The 14,816-nt window shown below is 34.9% G+C and overlaps 1 protein-coding gene across 9 annotated transcripts in view; it reads right to left on the minus strand.

The window, feature by feature from the left end:
• The window catches only part of LOC117411997 (forkhead box protein P1-like), a 165,780-nt gene extending 155,695 nt beyond the window's left edge, over positions 1–10,085 (minus strand). The window contains exon 1 of one of the 9 annotated variants that reach the window (XM_034019917.3): positions 9,195–10,083. The gene's annotated coding sequence lies outside the window, so the exon portion shown is untranslated. Of the gene's footprint in view, positions 1–9,194 lie in introns of all 9 variants that reach the window. The other 8 variants (XM_058988650.1, XM_058988648.1, XM_058988646.1 and 5 more) reach the window with 8 other exon arrangements.
• Positions 10,086–14,816: the final 4,731 nt, after the last annotated feature.

A 14,816-nucleotide genomic window follows, 5' to 3' on the forward strand; every position in this document is an offset into this window, starting at 1 on the left:
ATATTGTTCCCCTACCACACAAAAAGAGACAGAAGGACAGGTTCCTCCCAATATCCCCAGATTTGCATATTCACAATACCCAAAAATGTTCCATTGCATTTAGATAAATGGTTCTCTACCGTATGTAAAATTATGTACTGCATGCAATATATGTACACATGGGCACAGGCTGCATCCCTTTTGGTTGGGCTATGCATCCCCTGAAGGGGATAATAATTCTGCTTTCTAACCAGAAGTCAACACACAGCCTAGATTAGAAAGTGCAGTGTCCCTGCTAAAACACAGACAGTGAAATACTAAGATTAAGAGACACCACACATCACGTCTCTTTTTTCAGTTCCTGACTGACAGGAGTGTGCGAGTAACCACAACAGCCAACATACTGCATTATCACGTTAAGATTTTCATCTACCTGAGAAAGAACTCTAGTCTCGTCGTCCCTACTAAACCCAGGTTCATTAGCACCAACACGTTTCGGTCATGACTTTCTCAGCGAAAACTTTATGAAACGGTGTTTTCAGTTGAGTGGTTTCAATATTTTCGATTTATCACGTTGCAGCTTCAAAACTTTGTGGTACTATGACCAAAGAAAATGTCACACATGATCAGCCATATTAGTTTTTATTAGATAATATTAGTTGCCTGGCTGACACCAGATCTCTTTCTGCTTCACACAGTATATTTCACAAGTTATGAAACTGTAACGCACCTACAACTTCCTGCAGTGGTTCACATCACTGGAATAGCTGCCAATCACACAAAGCATTTTATTATTAGTACAGTACTGAGCCCATAGTATGCATTTTTGTTTCTGCAAGATAAACAAGTTAAAACGGTTTCTGAGCAAGATATCTGTTTATGATCGAGTCAAACAATTTTGCACTTACTCACTTCCTATGGTAAGAAATGTGCATAGTTTGTCTCACAAAACAAATGTTATATTGCAGTTGAATCACCATTTACCAAGTGACTAATAATACGTATGAAAATGTTACTTTCATGTATGACATTTGTTACTATCTCAGGTCACAAATGAATAATACTTCGATGCATGCATAGTAATAATGAAACTGTTTTAAAACACTCTTAAATATAACCTCAAAGCCTTCCCAAAGTAGCTTAGATTTCATACTGGTACTGAACTGTATCAGACAAAACAAAAGAACATCTTCACAACAGAAACATGTAGAGTAATAAAACCCTTTCCGCTGAAATCCAGTATTAAACCTTTTGACTCCTGTTATCTAAAATTCAGAAAGTAATAGGTAATGCTGATGACCTTTTTTGCCCATGATATAGTTACACACATATACATTTATCTATCTATCTATATATATCTATATATATATATATATATATATATATATATATATATATATATATATATATATGTGTGTGTGTGTGTGTGTGTGTATATATATAAACACATACATATACATATGTATGTGTGTGTATATATTTTATATATATATATATATATATATATATATATATATATAGAGAGAGAGAGAGAGAGAGAGAGAGAGAGAGAGAGAGAGAGAGAGAGAGAGAGAGAGAAAGATCTCTCTCTATCTATATCTATATATCTATATCTATATCTATCTATATATATATACACACACACACATACACACATACATATATAGGCACTGTCTGGATTATTGATAAAGTGATCAATCATACAATTAAATTATACACACTTTGCGAATAGTAAACCCATAATAGTATTATGGAAAGTGCACATCACTTATTTGTAGGATTGTTATCAATATTTTTGTACCTAATGATTCACCAGTCAGACAAATATAAAAAAAATGGAATGATCATTTTAAAGACAAGGTTGTCACTCTCTGAGGTACACCCATAAAATATAAAGCTCTAGGATATTGAACTATGGTGAAACTGGTTGGTCATCTCACACAATACTGAACAGCTGGAATGTGCAGAATTAAGAGTACATCACAATATGCGGTTTCATGTTTACCAGCTGAATACACAGCTGGGACATATGGTAGAGCAGAACATGTTAATGAAATGCATTTGTTATTACAGGCAAGTGTGTAAATAAAGTAATAAAACAAAGAAACAACAAAGTAAACAGAGTAGAGAAGCAGGCCAAACGGTTCAGTCTAAGTGCACAGTCCAAGCCACCATGGCACGGAAAGTGTTTAGCTTGAGAAAATGTCATTTGAGAAACAGTATTGATCCGCAGAGCAAAATCATACATCTCTGTCCAGACGACATCTATAATTAGGACTGTCAGCGCCCTTAATGTACTCTTCCCAGAAACCTTAAGTTCATTGGCATTTATTATCAGTTTATCGCCCTGTGAAAAACACAGGTCTGTGTAGCAGATCAGCAGATATTTTTCTCGTGGTCGCTGTGGACGAGTACAGTGTTTAGACTAAATTAAACACAGGACTTTCAAATGGGGTCTTATCCTTTGTGCTTGGTGATGCTTGGCCATGGAAGGTGCTATATAAATCCAGCTTCTATTGCAATGCTGGATAAGGGCGTCTGCTAAGAAATAAATAATAATAATAATAATAATAATAATAATAATAATAATAATAATAATAATAATAATGCTAACCCCTCTCTCGAGTGTGGAATGCTGTACTGTGCCCGTTTTCAGAAGAACATTCATCTCATGCTTAAAACAGAATAATTCTACCTAATTTCATACTTGACAATGACATCTGTTAATAAGATGCACTGTTAAGAGTAGCTGATCTTTATAAATCTCCAAATTCATCCATTCAATTCCTCATTTTAATCTGATGTACATCCTTCCAAGATAGCAAGGGCTCGATCACTAGAAAAAAATTCTACTTTGATCTCAAACATTGCTTTAGATTTGATGCATCACATTGCTGACCTGATACAAGGACATTGTTAATGTCGATTGTGCTCCTTTCAGGCAGACGGTTAAAGTCAGTTTTAGGTATCTAAATACATACATTTTGAGCAAGGAGTAGGGGTGCAACAATTAATCAATGCATCGATTATTGATCATCTGTCCTTACATTTCCTGAGCTTCGATTGCATATTGGTAAATCGATGCATCACAACAGGATACACACTTTAGGCCTCTACATTTGCATTGGACAAGTCAAATCAGAAGTAGACCTATTGTATTCACGCTTTCTTGATTTAAAAATTAAGACAATATGTTTTTTGTTTTGTTTTAAAATCTATTAAATCTAACGATTACCTTCTTTTGTTTCAAAGCATGTTGTGTTTGGATTATGTGCCGATATTATATAAAAAGAAGCTGAATTTAATACAACAGTTAAATTAGTTTGTGAGATTAATTAAAATGTTTTGCTCTGCTTTTGGACATAAAATGTTAACAGTAATGAACAGCCATAGTTAGAAATTACTTCTGTTAAAGTATAGTATTTTTTATTATTATTTTAATGTTAAAGGGACATCCAAGTACTGAGATTTATCATTGGTCTTTGTGGTCAATATGTGATTTAATCCGTTTGTTAATGATCACTGTTCATTATCTCATTAAACCGAAAAACTCACAAGCTGGTTAAATAACAAAAAAAAAACACAACCCTCAAAAGTTCATATTCCACCACAAGAGGCCAAATTGTAATCTGCTAATATAAACACCCCACATCGGGAATCTCCTGAATTCCGCAGTAGTTTGGCAAGTCATAATTGACCGATATATCCTTTAATTTCCTCTTTTTTTTTTGGTTTTAGCGGTATTGCTTCATTATTAGTGAGTGATGCGTTCTGAGCACCCCATAACAGTAACTGAAAACCATACTTATTTGAAAATGTTTGCCTAACAGACCTATCACCAATGGCTGACTTCATTTTAAATTGAGTATTACATGTCAGTTTATTCTTCTGGTGTTTCACAATACCGTATTAAACACCAGTGACCACAAGAGGGCATTAAATGGGTCGTATTGTACCTGTGTTATGCAAAAACTTAAAATACAAAACAAATATTTAGATGGGCATACTTTATAAATTAACGAGATATACTTATTTTATATAAAGAGAGAAAAAAACAGTATGGAGAAGGCCTAATACGTGCTTCCGCTAATAAGTATTCTAGCAACTTATACAAAAGGATTAAATTCAGAAATGACTTGGGTTGAGTTTACAGTAGAGGTTTTGACATGTAAAGATTTTAAATGTTGGTTCATCCAGATTAATCTCTCAAACCCAGGAAGCATGAATATGCCAACGGTTGCTGAAACACGTCATTAATTTATAATCACTGCTTGTCTCGGCAAAGTGTCAGAATTACTTTAAAAAAAATATATATATAGGATACAAAAACCTACAAATATGTTTCTGTGATCAAGGAGGTTAGTAATTCACTGGCCAATGTCCAATCAAAACACCACCACAACAGTGACAAGATAACGTTTCATAAATATGACACAATCAAGAGGTAAAAAGACTCCACGTTTTTGTGGGAGTATTAAATGAGGGCACAGTATCTTGTTGATCACTGCAATTCTTTTTTTTTTTCATCCAACAGGCTACGTAATAATATATGATATGGTTCTCAGGCCAGTTATACATAGCTCTGCACCACTGGCAAACATTTAAATAAAGATAGTATTCATTCAACCAATCAGGAGACAACAACTCACATTAAAATAACTAGATTTTGGTATCCTGACGTGTGCAAAGAAATGTCAATACCACATTTCACAACAATTGGATAATATTAGCTTAAAAACAGAAGTGCGACACACAAAGCACGCCTCCTCTATATCCCTGTAATAAGCAAACTGTAAGCCAGGGAACCAGACAAATGCACATGTTAAGAACATAAGAAAGGTTACAAATGAGGGGAGGCCATTCGGCTGTTAGTAACTTATTGATCCTAGAATCTCACCAAGAAGCTTCCTGAAGATGCTTCAAAAACATTACGGGGGAGTTGGTTCCAGACTCTCACAATTTTCTGTGTAAAAAAGTGCCTCCTATTCTGTTCTGAATGCCCCTTTATCTAATCTCCATTTGTGACCCCTGGTCCTTGTTTCATTTTTCAGGATGAAAAAGTCCCGAGTTGACATTATCAACACCTTTCAAAATTTGGAATTCTTGAGTCAGACCACCACATAGTCTTCTTTGTTCAAGACTTAATAGATTCAATTATTTTAGCCTGTCCGCAAATGACATGCCTTTTAAACCAGAAATAATTCTGGTCGCTCTTCTTTGCACTCTTTCTAGAGCAGAAATATCCTTTATGTAGCGAGGTGACCAGAACTGTTCAAATATTGTGAATCATAATTGATATCTAGGAAACCTGGGAAACACGCAGAAACACAAAATTATAATTGTTACTGTTTTTCAATGGCACATGCCTTCACTTTGAAGGGCTGGGTAGGCTTGAAGAATGAATTGCAGGACAAACTTGGGGCAAGGAGGGTAAATTCCTATTGCCACTGCTCTGTAGAGAACACTCCAGCAACTTACTGAGAGCTTGGGTATTTGTGAGTCTCAGCAGGTAAAAGAACGACTTGAAGATTTGTGTTCTTGAAGTTGAAGTGCCGCCTCCACACATGCTTTTCTCCACCGTCACGCTGTCTTTCAATTGAATAGGTGGCCAATAGAGACCAGAATATTCCACTTATAAATATAAATCTACACTGTTTACCCCCCCCCCCCCCCCCCCCCGTAATAAACTACAATTGTGTAACATCAAGCGGACTGATTTATAGTATCAGTTTATTGTGAATGCAGAAAGGATTGTTTAATGAGAAATAAACTATGGAGTTTGTAATATACAGTATGTAGAAATGTAGCCTACATGTATAGATTGAATGAAATATAGCCTACATGTATAGATTGAACGACATGCACTTGTTCACCAAAGCTTTGTGCTTAAATGCAGCAGCGACCGAGTTAAACGTGAAAGCAGGAAAGTTTTACACACAGTTCACCCTTGCTCAGTTTTTAACATGGGTCAGCATTTGCGAAGGTCCATTTCTGCATAAGTGAGCACACAAACCCACTGCCTGTTCAAATAGTCTCGAGCTTTCAGAAAGGCTGCTCATGACAACAGCCCAGCAGCAGCTTTGTTTGATCTCCACTGTTATCCTTAATCTGGGTTGTCAAGGTTCGCTTGTTGGAGGCTGTTTACTTTACTTCTCCTAAAAAAAGTGATTTTTCTCAGACAATGACTAATCCAAAGGAAAAGGGATTTCTTCCAGGGCAAGATGTTAAAGCTGCTTGTTTTTCATTTTAAAACCAGCACTGCTGCTATTCTTTTCAGTTGCATTATGTATTTGAGATATTGAAAAAAAAAAATCTGTTAACTATATTTAATTAATCTGTATTTAAAACTTGCAAAGCAGCCATGTTTTCACAAAATCTAAATACTTGCCACAGCATAATGTAGTGAAAATGTGTTAACATAATTTGATTCTGAATTATATTTCTTGCTTAAAAAGGTTGCTGACTTACAGTTCTTGATAACCCTATTTCTAACTGGTGTTTGTAAAGATTAAGATTGCACATCACACTCGCCAGACTGTCGAATCATGGTCACAATTGTAGTATATAGTACAATACCTATAGGGTATACATTTTATTTTGTATACAACTGTAGGTCGCCCTGGGTAAGGGCGTCTGCTAAGTAAGAAAGAAAGAAAGAAAGAAAGAAAGAAAGAAAGAAAGAAAGAAAGAAAGAAGTAAGTAAGTAAGTAAATAAATAAATAAATAATAATATACAAAAATAACAAGATCTGTTAAAGTCCTTTGAAAAACATCTTGAGTGGTTTATTTCCTAAACACTAAGGTTTAACAATACAGCTGGATAAACAGTCTATACCAGCCCCTGAACACTAAACTGGATTTACTTTAAAACAAACTTTGAGAGAATAACTTTGTGAATAGGGCCTATTAATAGCTACTGTGGCAATGCCTATCTGAGAAAACAAAAGTGGAGCAATGTTGTATTGAAGCAAAAAGGTTTGTAAATCTAGTCTTATATATTACTTTAAAAAAGGTGTGTATGGGTACTAAGGACTTCTCTACAGGCCCATTGGTTCTATTTATTTTCACAAAATGTAAAGCCTTGCCTTGATAATAAAAACATCAAGCTACAGCTTGACCTGCACTTTACCATCCAACAGGAGCCACCCAAGATCCTACAGTACTTGCACAAAAGCACTGATAACGTCCTTAATAAAACGTGAGGGTTACATAACAACGAGCCAATGCTCCCTTTTGATTAACAAAGTATTTGCTTTAAAAGATTTGCATCTTTAAAACGTTTCCCACCATGTTATGTGTACATATTTAAAATCTTACCAATAGAATGGTGGTTGAGTTTTCAACACAATTCATGGTTCAAACCTGTCAGGCAAGAAACTTGACATTTCAAAAATTCAGACTCCAACGTCATCAAATGGAGGAGTTGTCAAAATAAAAATGTGATCTATTAGTACTCTACCCTAAAATATATTTTTCTCTTGGATAAAGAACGTTGCCACCCCTGCATTTTTGCATATTGTACATTTTTTTTCCAACAATGAATACATGAAATGCATGCAAATGTTAGTATTAATGGCACGAACAATCCCATTATGACAGGCATTCACAATAAATCAATTATTCAGTTTCCTCATTTTAAGGCTGTGAAATGTCTCCTCTTCTGAAGCTCTTGCTATTCTTTAAGTGGTCCTTACTTTTGAAAATCAAGCTACCATAAAAGTTTGACTATAAAACACACATGGACAAGAACACAGGTGTGGTAGAACTAAAAGAATCAATATTTAGAATGTTTTATACACACACCAAAATCTAATAAAATATTCTTGATTCATTTTTATTTTCACAACAATCTTAAAAAATATTATGTCTAAGCGAAAAAGAAAAGGCATCAGAATGTTCTATGCACTGTCTATTGTTATTTGCCATCCAAAACACATTCAGATTTTGACATTATTATTATTAGCACAGATCAGAAATAAATGGATATTTTAAAAGAATATTTACACAAACAACGCTAAAAACAGTAGGGTCCTTTCATTGGACAGTTTGCCAAAAAAAAGATATATATTATTGAGAAAATGTAAAAACATAAGCCAATATTATAAATCAATCAAATAAATAAATAAATAAATAAATAAATAAATAAATAAATAAATAAATAAATAATGCACAGGAGTTTTCGGCTCATAGAAGAAGTTTTCTCTTCATTTAAAACAATAACTTCAGAAACAACAATCAAATAAATCAAACTCTGTTTATTTTAAAACATTGTTGCGTTAAACTGTTACGTTGTATACAGTTACCAATAGGGTATTTATTTGTTTTGTCAAACTAAAGCGAAATGTAACGTCTGCAAAATCAATTGCTTATAAACTTTGTTACATACACTGAAAAATAAAAAAAAAGATCAGAAAGTGTCAATAATGTATATCTGCAACTACTTCAGAAGCGCTGCGCTATGAATTAACTGCATAGGGTTACCACAACGTCTCTGTATTTCCTCGTGCAACAGTATCTTCATACTGTAAACAACAAACAAAACATAAACATAATAAAAACAAATGTCCAATAACTGTTTACAAAGTTACGTTGCGAATTGAAATGTATCCGATATGCTTTAGAAATTGTTAATTTATTGATTTAAATCATGTAGCACGTGAGAAATAAGTGTGAATTAAACTTCGCAGATCATACACTGAATCGCGGCACTACATATTTGCCAGCGCTTTCATGCAATAAAGAACATGCTGTAGATACAAACACCTCCACTGTACAGACTACGCTAGCCTGTGCATGGACTGTACAAGTTTAAAAGTTTGAATGCACTCTGTGCCCGTAACGTGATTTTTCACAAGTGTCAATTTCACTTTCTTTATTAAGTACAATTGCCTAGCTGACACTTTTAGAAGCATCCACGTCTGTTTCAATCTGAAAAATGACAGTCCTGAGCGAGAATCTGAAAACTTCGCAAAGTACACGTATTACCACCGTAAGCGCAACCATAATAGCTCTTCTTGCTCTCAGCGGGCAGGCAGGCAGTCAGTCCAGCCTCATGCAAATTTGTTTTGGGTTTTTTCATCATCAAGCATTAGCTAACAACAACAACAACAAAAAAAAGAAAAAACCAAAGACACTAACTACATGTGGCTTTCTAAGATAAAGCTGGAGAAGTATGCATAAAATAATGAAACGGAAGAAAATTATTACCAACTTACCGAGTACGAAAATGGTTGATCAACGCTGAAGATAAATGTCTGGGCTTGCTTGTAACAATCAACTGACATGCGATCTTGTATACCAAGAAAGCATGCAGCAACCACACAGTAAATAACAATATTACTCCGCTTGGGGGACTAACTTCAACTGGCAACAAGGAATCTCCGGCAGGATACACAGAAAGCACTGTTTCTGATCAGGAATCCACACAGTTTCACCCCACCTTCCCTCTCAAATCTGAAGCAGAGCTGCTTGTGGTGATATTACATTTTAATGCGCCTTGAAAGACAAGGGGAATCGCGGATTTGGATGTTGTTATTTTTTGATGTTCCAAGCCCTTGACGTCACATCCACCTGCTGGGTAAACAACATTCATTGCAGTTCTTCATTGAACAACTAGAGAACAAACATGTTGTAATTAAAATGAGCGCAAAAGAATACTTAGAAAGCTAAGCCGTTTACTTATGTCTTATGTTGGTCAAGGGAAACGGTATGCTTTTGAGAAAGGGGATTGTTAAAAAAGTGAAAGTGTCTCAAAGCCAATTACAACTGAAGCCACACACACACACACACACACAAAACCTTTCATTCCTTTTTTTTCTGCACTTTGTGTCCAATGAAAGAAGGCAAGTTTGGGAGGTGAAAGTTCACCAGAAGGACAAGCCCATATGCAAGGAAGTCGAGAGAAATGGTCAATCCTGGGTGTTATTAAACTGAGGGGAAATGTAGAAATGCAATTTCTCTTTTCAGTTAACATTGGTATTAGAAGAATGAGTTTTGCATGTATCGTATTTCTAAATGCGTAACCCGACTTGGTTTCTTTTAAATCAGTTGTCCGGGTCTTATTTGTATACTAATAATGTAGCTACTGTATAAAATTAAACCTTCACACGGGCGTCAGAATGTTTACTTCCAAGTGCAAACCTACAATTGCTAATAGTAAAATATACTTTTTCTAAAGAGAAACAAAAAAGCACAGTGTTTTAGTAAGAAAATCTTATTTTAAAAAGCACCTCAACCCCCCCCCCCCCAAAACAAACAAACCAAACACAAATAAATACATTATTATGCAACAGTTAAGTACTAACAACATCCTGATCGTGTTCATTTAGTATACAGTATCTATACATTGCTGTAAAGTTGGTATGGTGGGGAAGGGACGGGACCGGACTTTCTTCTTGTGGGTTTTTAACCTTTAACCTTTTATTCCAGTGATCTATGCGGCAAAAACCTATCCACAATTATAAAAAAGCGCGTTGTGTCTAATAAAATCAGTTTTTTTTTTTTTTTAACCACGTTGCTGATATTTTACGAAAAATGAGTTTTTTCACCCTTATTGTAGAACACACACTTTTTTGATGTAAAATCTCAGCAATTTATATTCACGACATACCTAAATTGATCATATTGTTTTGAATATCATTAACCCTTTTAACCAGTGCGTTAATACACGCTTTGTAATGTTTCTGAGGAAGAGGAATGGTGTGAGGCTGCAGATAAAACGACATTGTACAGTAGGCTACACGTTTCAAATCTGCATGATCAACTGGCAACTAGAAAACTAAATAAAACACAAGAATACACTTTCTGCCTATAGATCTGTGGTAACACGTTAACTGTAAATCCACTTAGCACATTTGTATCCCAAGAAGGACATGATTGTGGGGCGGTTCAGTAGCCCGGTTAACGCTTGTCAAAGGTAGCATTAATCTAAAAATATTCTAAGTCTTACCGTCCTTGATCAAGGACTGAAAAGCAGCGTTCGTTTAATTATACTCGGCGGTAAATTTATTATGAGGCTACTTTAGCCTTACATAGCATTCCCCACCACCACCCCCATAACTTGCTTTGATAATGAGTTTTTATTTGAAGGGTTTTGAGCGCCACCTTTTGACCACAAGGGGGTAAACATCAGATCATTCACTCATAAGGGATTGTAAAGTACAGTAGTATCATTAGATATTTGAACTATAGAGAAAATGATTAATCCAAATACAGTATAATAATAATAATAATAATAATAATAGCAGCAACATGACCATCATTAGTAATAGGAATAACACAATATTTATGATTAATTAATATATATATATATATATATATATATATATATATATATATATATATATATATATATATATATATATATATATATATAATACCTAAACATGTCACTCCGAAGTCATCTGACAGTGGAGAATTGGTCTTAAGATTGTGACTTCAACAATTAACCTGCTTCCCATTTTTGGTTTGGGGTCTTAACAGAGAGTGAAATATGATGAGAAATGAAGGCCAGGACAGCATACTCTGTTGTAATGTGATTATCATTATATTGTACATTGTAAAAAGCAGTCTTGTGATCTGAAAAGTGTGAAGGGAACTATCGAGAAGAGAACGTTGATCCTGGGTCAGGGGAGTCTCTAGGACAGCTTGCTAGGGTCCTATTATCTAAAGATCTGATTTGTGCTTTTTGTTGTTGGAGCCTGGTGTGACTGCTGGAAGACCAACTGAGCTGCTCAGCAACAAAACCTGTCACCTGGTGTCTGGTGTCTCTCTCTCTCTGACAGGGCCTGCAGATCCTATTCCATCAAATATAAAATCCTAACTGGAGTACTGAGTATTGTGCTTCCAACATACTCTAGACTAGACTGTCTTTTAAGACAACACAGGATTTCATTCAGCTCAAACAAGCTCATTTAAACCCAGTGTGTAAGTTACTCAATAGTCTCAGTGGGGATCGCTTGCATTGATTAGCACTTGATTTAGCCATGCTTGAACTGCAGGGCCACACCAAGTATTCCAGGTAATCAGACTTCGTTCTACGCTGGATACCAAATTAAAATCCCACAGAATTGTACCCTATTCCTGGTGGGTACTCAAAAAAATGTATTCTCACGCACTATGAAGCAATATGTGTTACATAATTACAGATCAAGGAAATTATATTTAAACCAGCCATACAGTGAAAGGTGAACAGTAAACACCACTGTGGCAAACAACAATAAAACGCCACACATACTCCTTGGCATGTCTCAGCATGTTCTGCTGTTCAATCTGATGAGCTGAAGCGTGCTCCTGCAGGTTTGTGTTTATTGACTGGCATGAGCATCAGCCCCAGCTCTTGTCCCATGTGTAGCTGGGGCTGTATCATGTTGTTGTGGTGCACTACAAAGCGATGTAATGTGTTGTACCTAGCAATCTTGACACAATGTATAGCAGATAGTGTGCTCAGGTCTTGACTTCATATCTCCTCACACTGTTACATAGCTGTCACATGCTAACATACAATAGTCATTTTCAGTGTCATCGGGGCCACAATTTAAAACTTTGATCTTAAATAATCAATATATCAATATATATATATTACTCATTAAAACTTTACATTTTTACCTGATCAGTATTAAAACTGTAATAAATAAATACAATTTTCATTTTGGTGTACCATTTTCAATAGCTCTCTTCTATCTCGTAGGAATGTTAAATGTGTATTTATCTTCTGTCCTACATTTCAGAATTACCCTGTGTGACATAAATTCAGCTTAAATCAGCTGAAGATAATGTTTAACTGGTGAATGTTAGGGTTGATTGTGTTTACAAAACAGAAAATGTATTATTATTATATTGTATTATTGTACTCGCTTGATCCTTTAATCTGGAGTGATACTCCACCTTTATGTGGAGTGATTGAAAATCACCCTCTCAGTACAGAACTGTAATGAAAAAGAGACAGCAGCTGTACACTGAAAATAACATACTACTTTGAAATGAGAAAGAATGCAATTGAATACTACTCTCAATTTAAAGAGGCTTATAAAATAAACAGAAGTATTGATGTATTGTTACATTTTGGTTATGCATTTCTTAAATGGGATAAGGAGAAAATAGTTACAGCTATGGCCACAAGTTTTGCATCACCCTATAGATAAAAACAACTTTGGCATCATAAAGTCGAAAGAAACCTGTTGAATAATGTTATGTTAACATATTGAATTACATACCGCTTTGTAGTTTTTCATATACTTAACATAAAATATGACATTTCAAAATCAAACATGAAATACTGTAGGCTTCGGTAGACTTTTGCAATATCATTTTGTACTTTCTAGGTGATGCAAAACTTTTGGCCATAACTGTACTTATGTTATATTTAAAAAAAAAAAAAAAAAAACACTTGACCAACACAGCAGATCTGCAGTTCACTGAAACAGCTTAAATTGAAATTATACAATAATTAACATAGGATATTGTAATGAAGTAATATGGAGTAAGCATCAATTTGTGGTACACACATTAAAACCCATGATCATCAGGCATGAACCGGCACTTATTTTAAGTGTGACTGGTTTTATAGATTGCAAACCTCTGTACAAAACTATGCATTTGAACTGGTCAGAATATATCCTTTCACTACCTCCAGTATGCACCAGTAGCTTAACATTATGGAGAATGAAAACATAAAATGTGTCAAGTGTGTTGTGTACAGTATAACATGTTTGATTGTGTACTTACCATGACTCCCTTGTAAACGAGGCTGGGTATCAACAGGTACTAAAGAAAAAATGGGAAATTATGATTTTTGTGATAAGTAAAATACTACAGAATATACATAAATGTGTGTATTCAAATGAATATTTAGGACAGTTTGGCATTTACAGTACAGTCCAAAATGCAATCTTAATATTGGTTTGTACAAACTGCTGCACATTTTCAATACCTGGATTACAAATCTCCAAAGATGACAGAACTACGATTTTGCCATCTGGTGTAACTAAGCAGTACTGCAGTTTTATCCTTTCCTTGGGTTCACATCATAACGTGTGTGAAGCTTTCTGCCGTGGGGGAAAATGCATCCGCACAGTGTGCCTCCAAACCTGCTGTATGAGCATCTGTAATGTCCATTTTATTTATTATGGATTTTATGGTGAGACGATGCTTCATATCCACCTTCTGACAATTGCGCTGCAGCTCAAAAGCCTTACAAGAACTTGCCAATATTATCATTAGTTAAAATATGTTCTAAAGAAAAACATGTTGAAAGCATTTTGTTATTTCTTTGTCTTATTATTATGGGTTACATTTGGGTAGAATGTATTGATTTGGGCAAATTAGGAAATATAAAAAAAAAAAAAAATTGCATTTGTATTGCCGTATATTTATTCCCAAACAGATTGTGAATTTACACCTGCATGTATTTATATAACACAAAAATTAAAATCTTCATTGAATTCTACCATACCAACTTACTGTCATTTGCTCAGACTCATCTTGACAGCTGTTTTCTTACATATCATTACTGGCTTGGATACACATTGGTTAAACTGTGGCGCCCTGATCAAATATGCTTCCTCTTAAAGAAAACTAATTGAGGATTATGTAACCCCCTCTTATGCATTCATGCACATAACAAAGTAATTAGCTCTCTGTTAATTAGGTAATTAAGCAAATGAAGGGAATCTACCCTGGAATTCCAAAGGGATAGCTTTCAGTCCACTACTGCAGCTTTAGGCATACCAAAGTATGTTAGCATAATGCAAATATATTCCTTTTATTTACTCAGGAAAATGACCTTGCTATTGCAAAAAGTAATGTGCAAACAAAGATTTTACACAAAAAAATAAAAC

This window comes from Acipenser ruthenus, chromosome 16, assembly GCF_902713425.1.
Source record: "Acipenser ruthenus chromosome 16, fAciRut3.2 maternal haplotype, whole genome shotgun sequence".
NCBI classification, from domain to species: Eukaryota; Metazoa; Chordata; class Actinopteri; order Acipenseriformes; family Acipenseridae; genus Acipenser; species Acipenser ruthenus.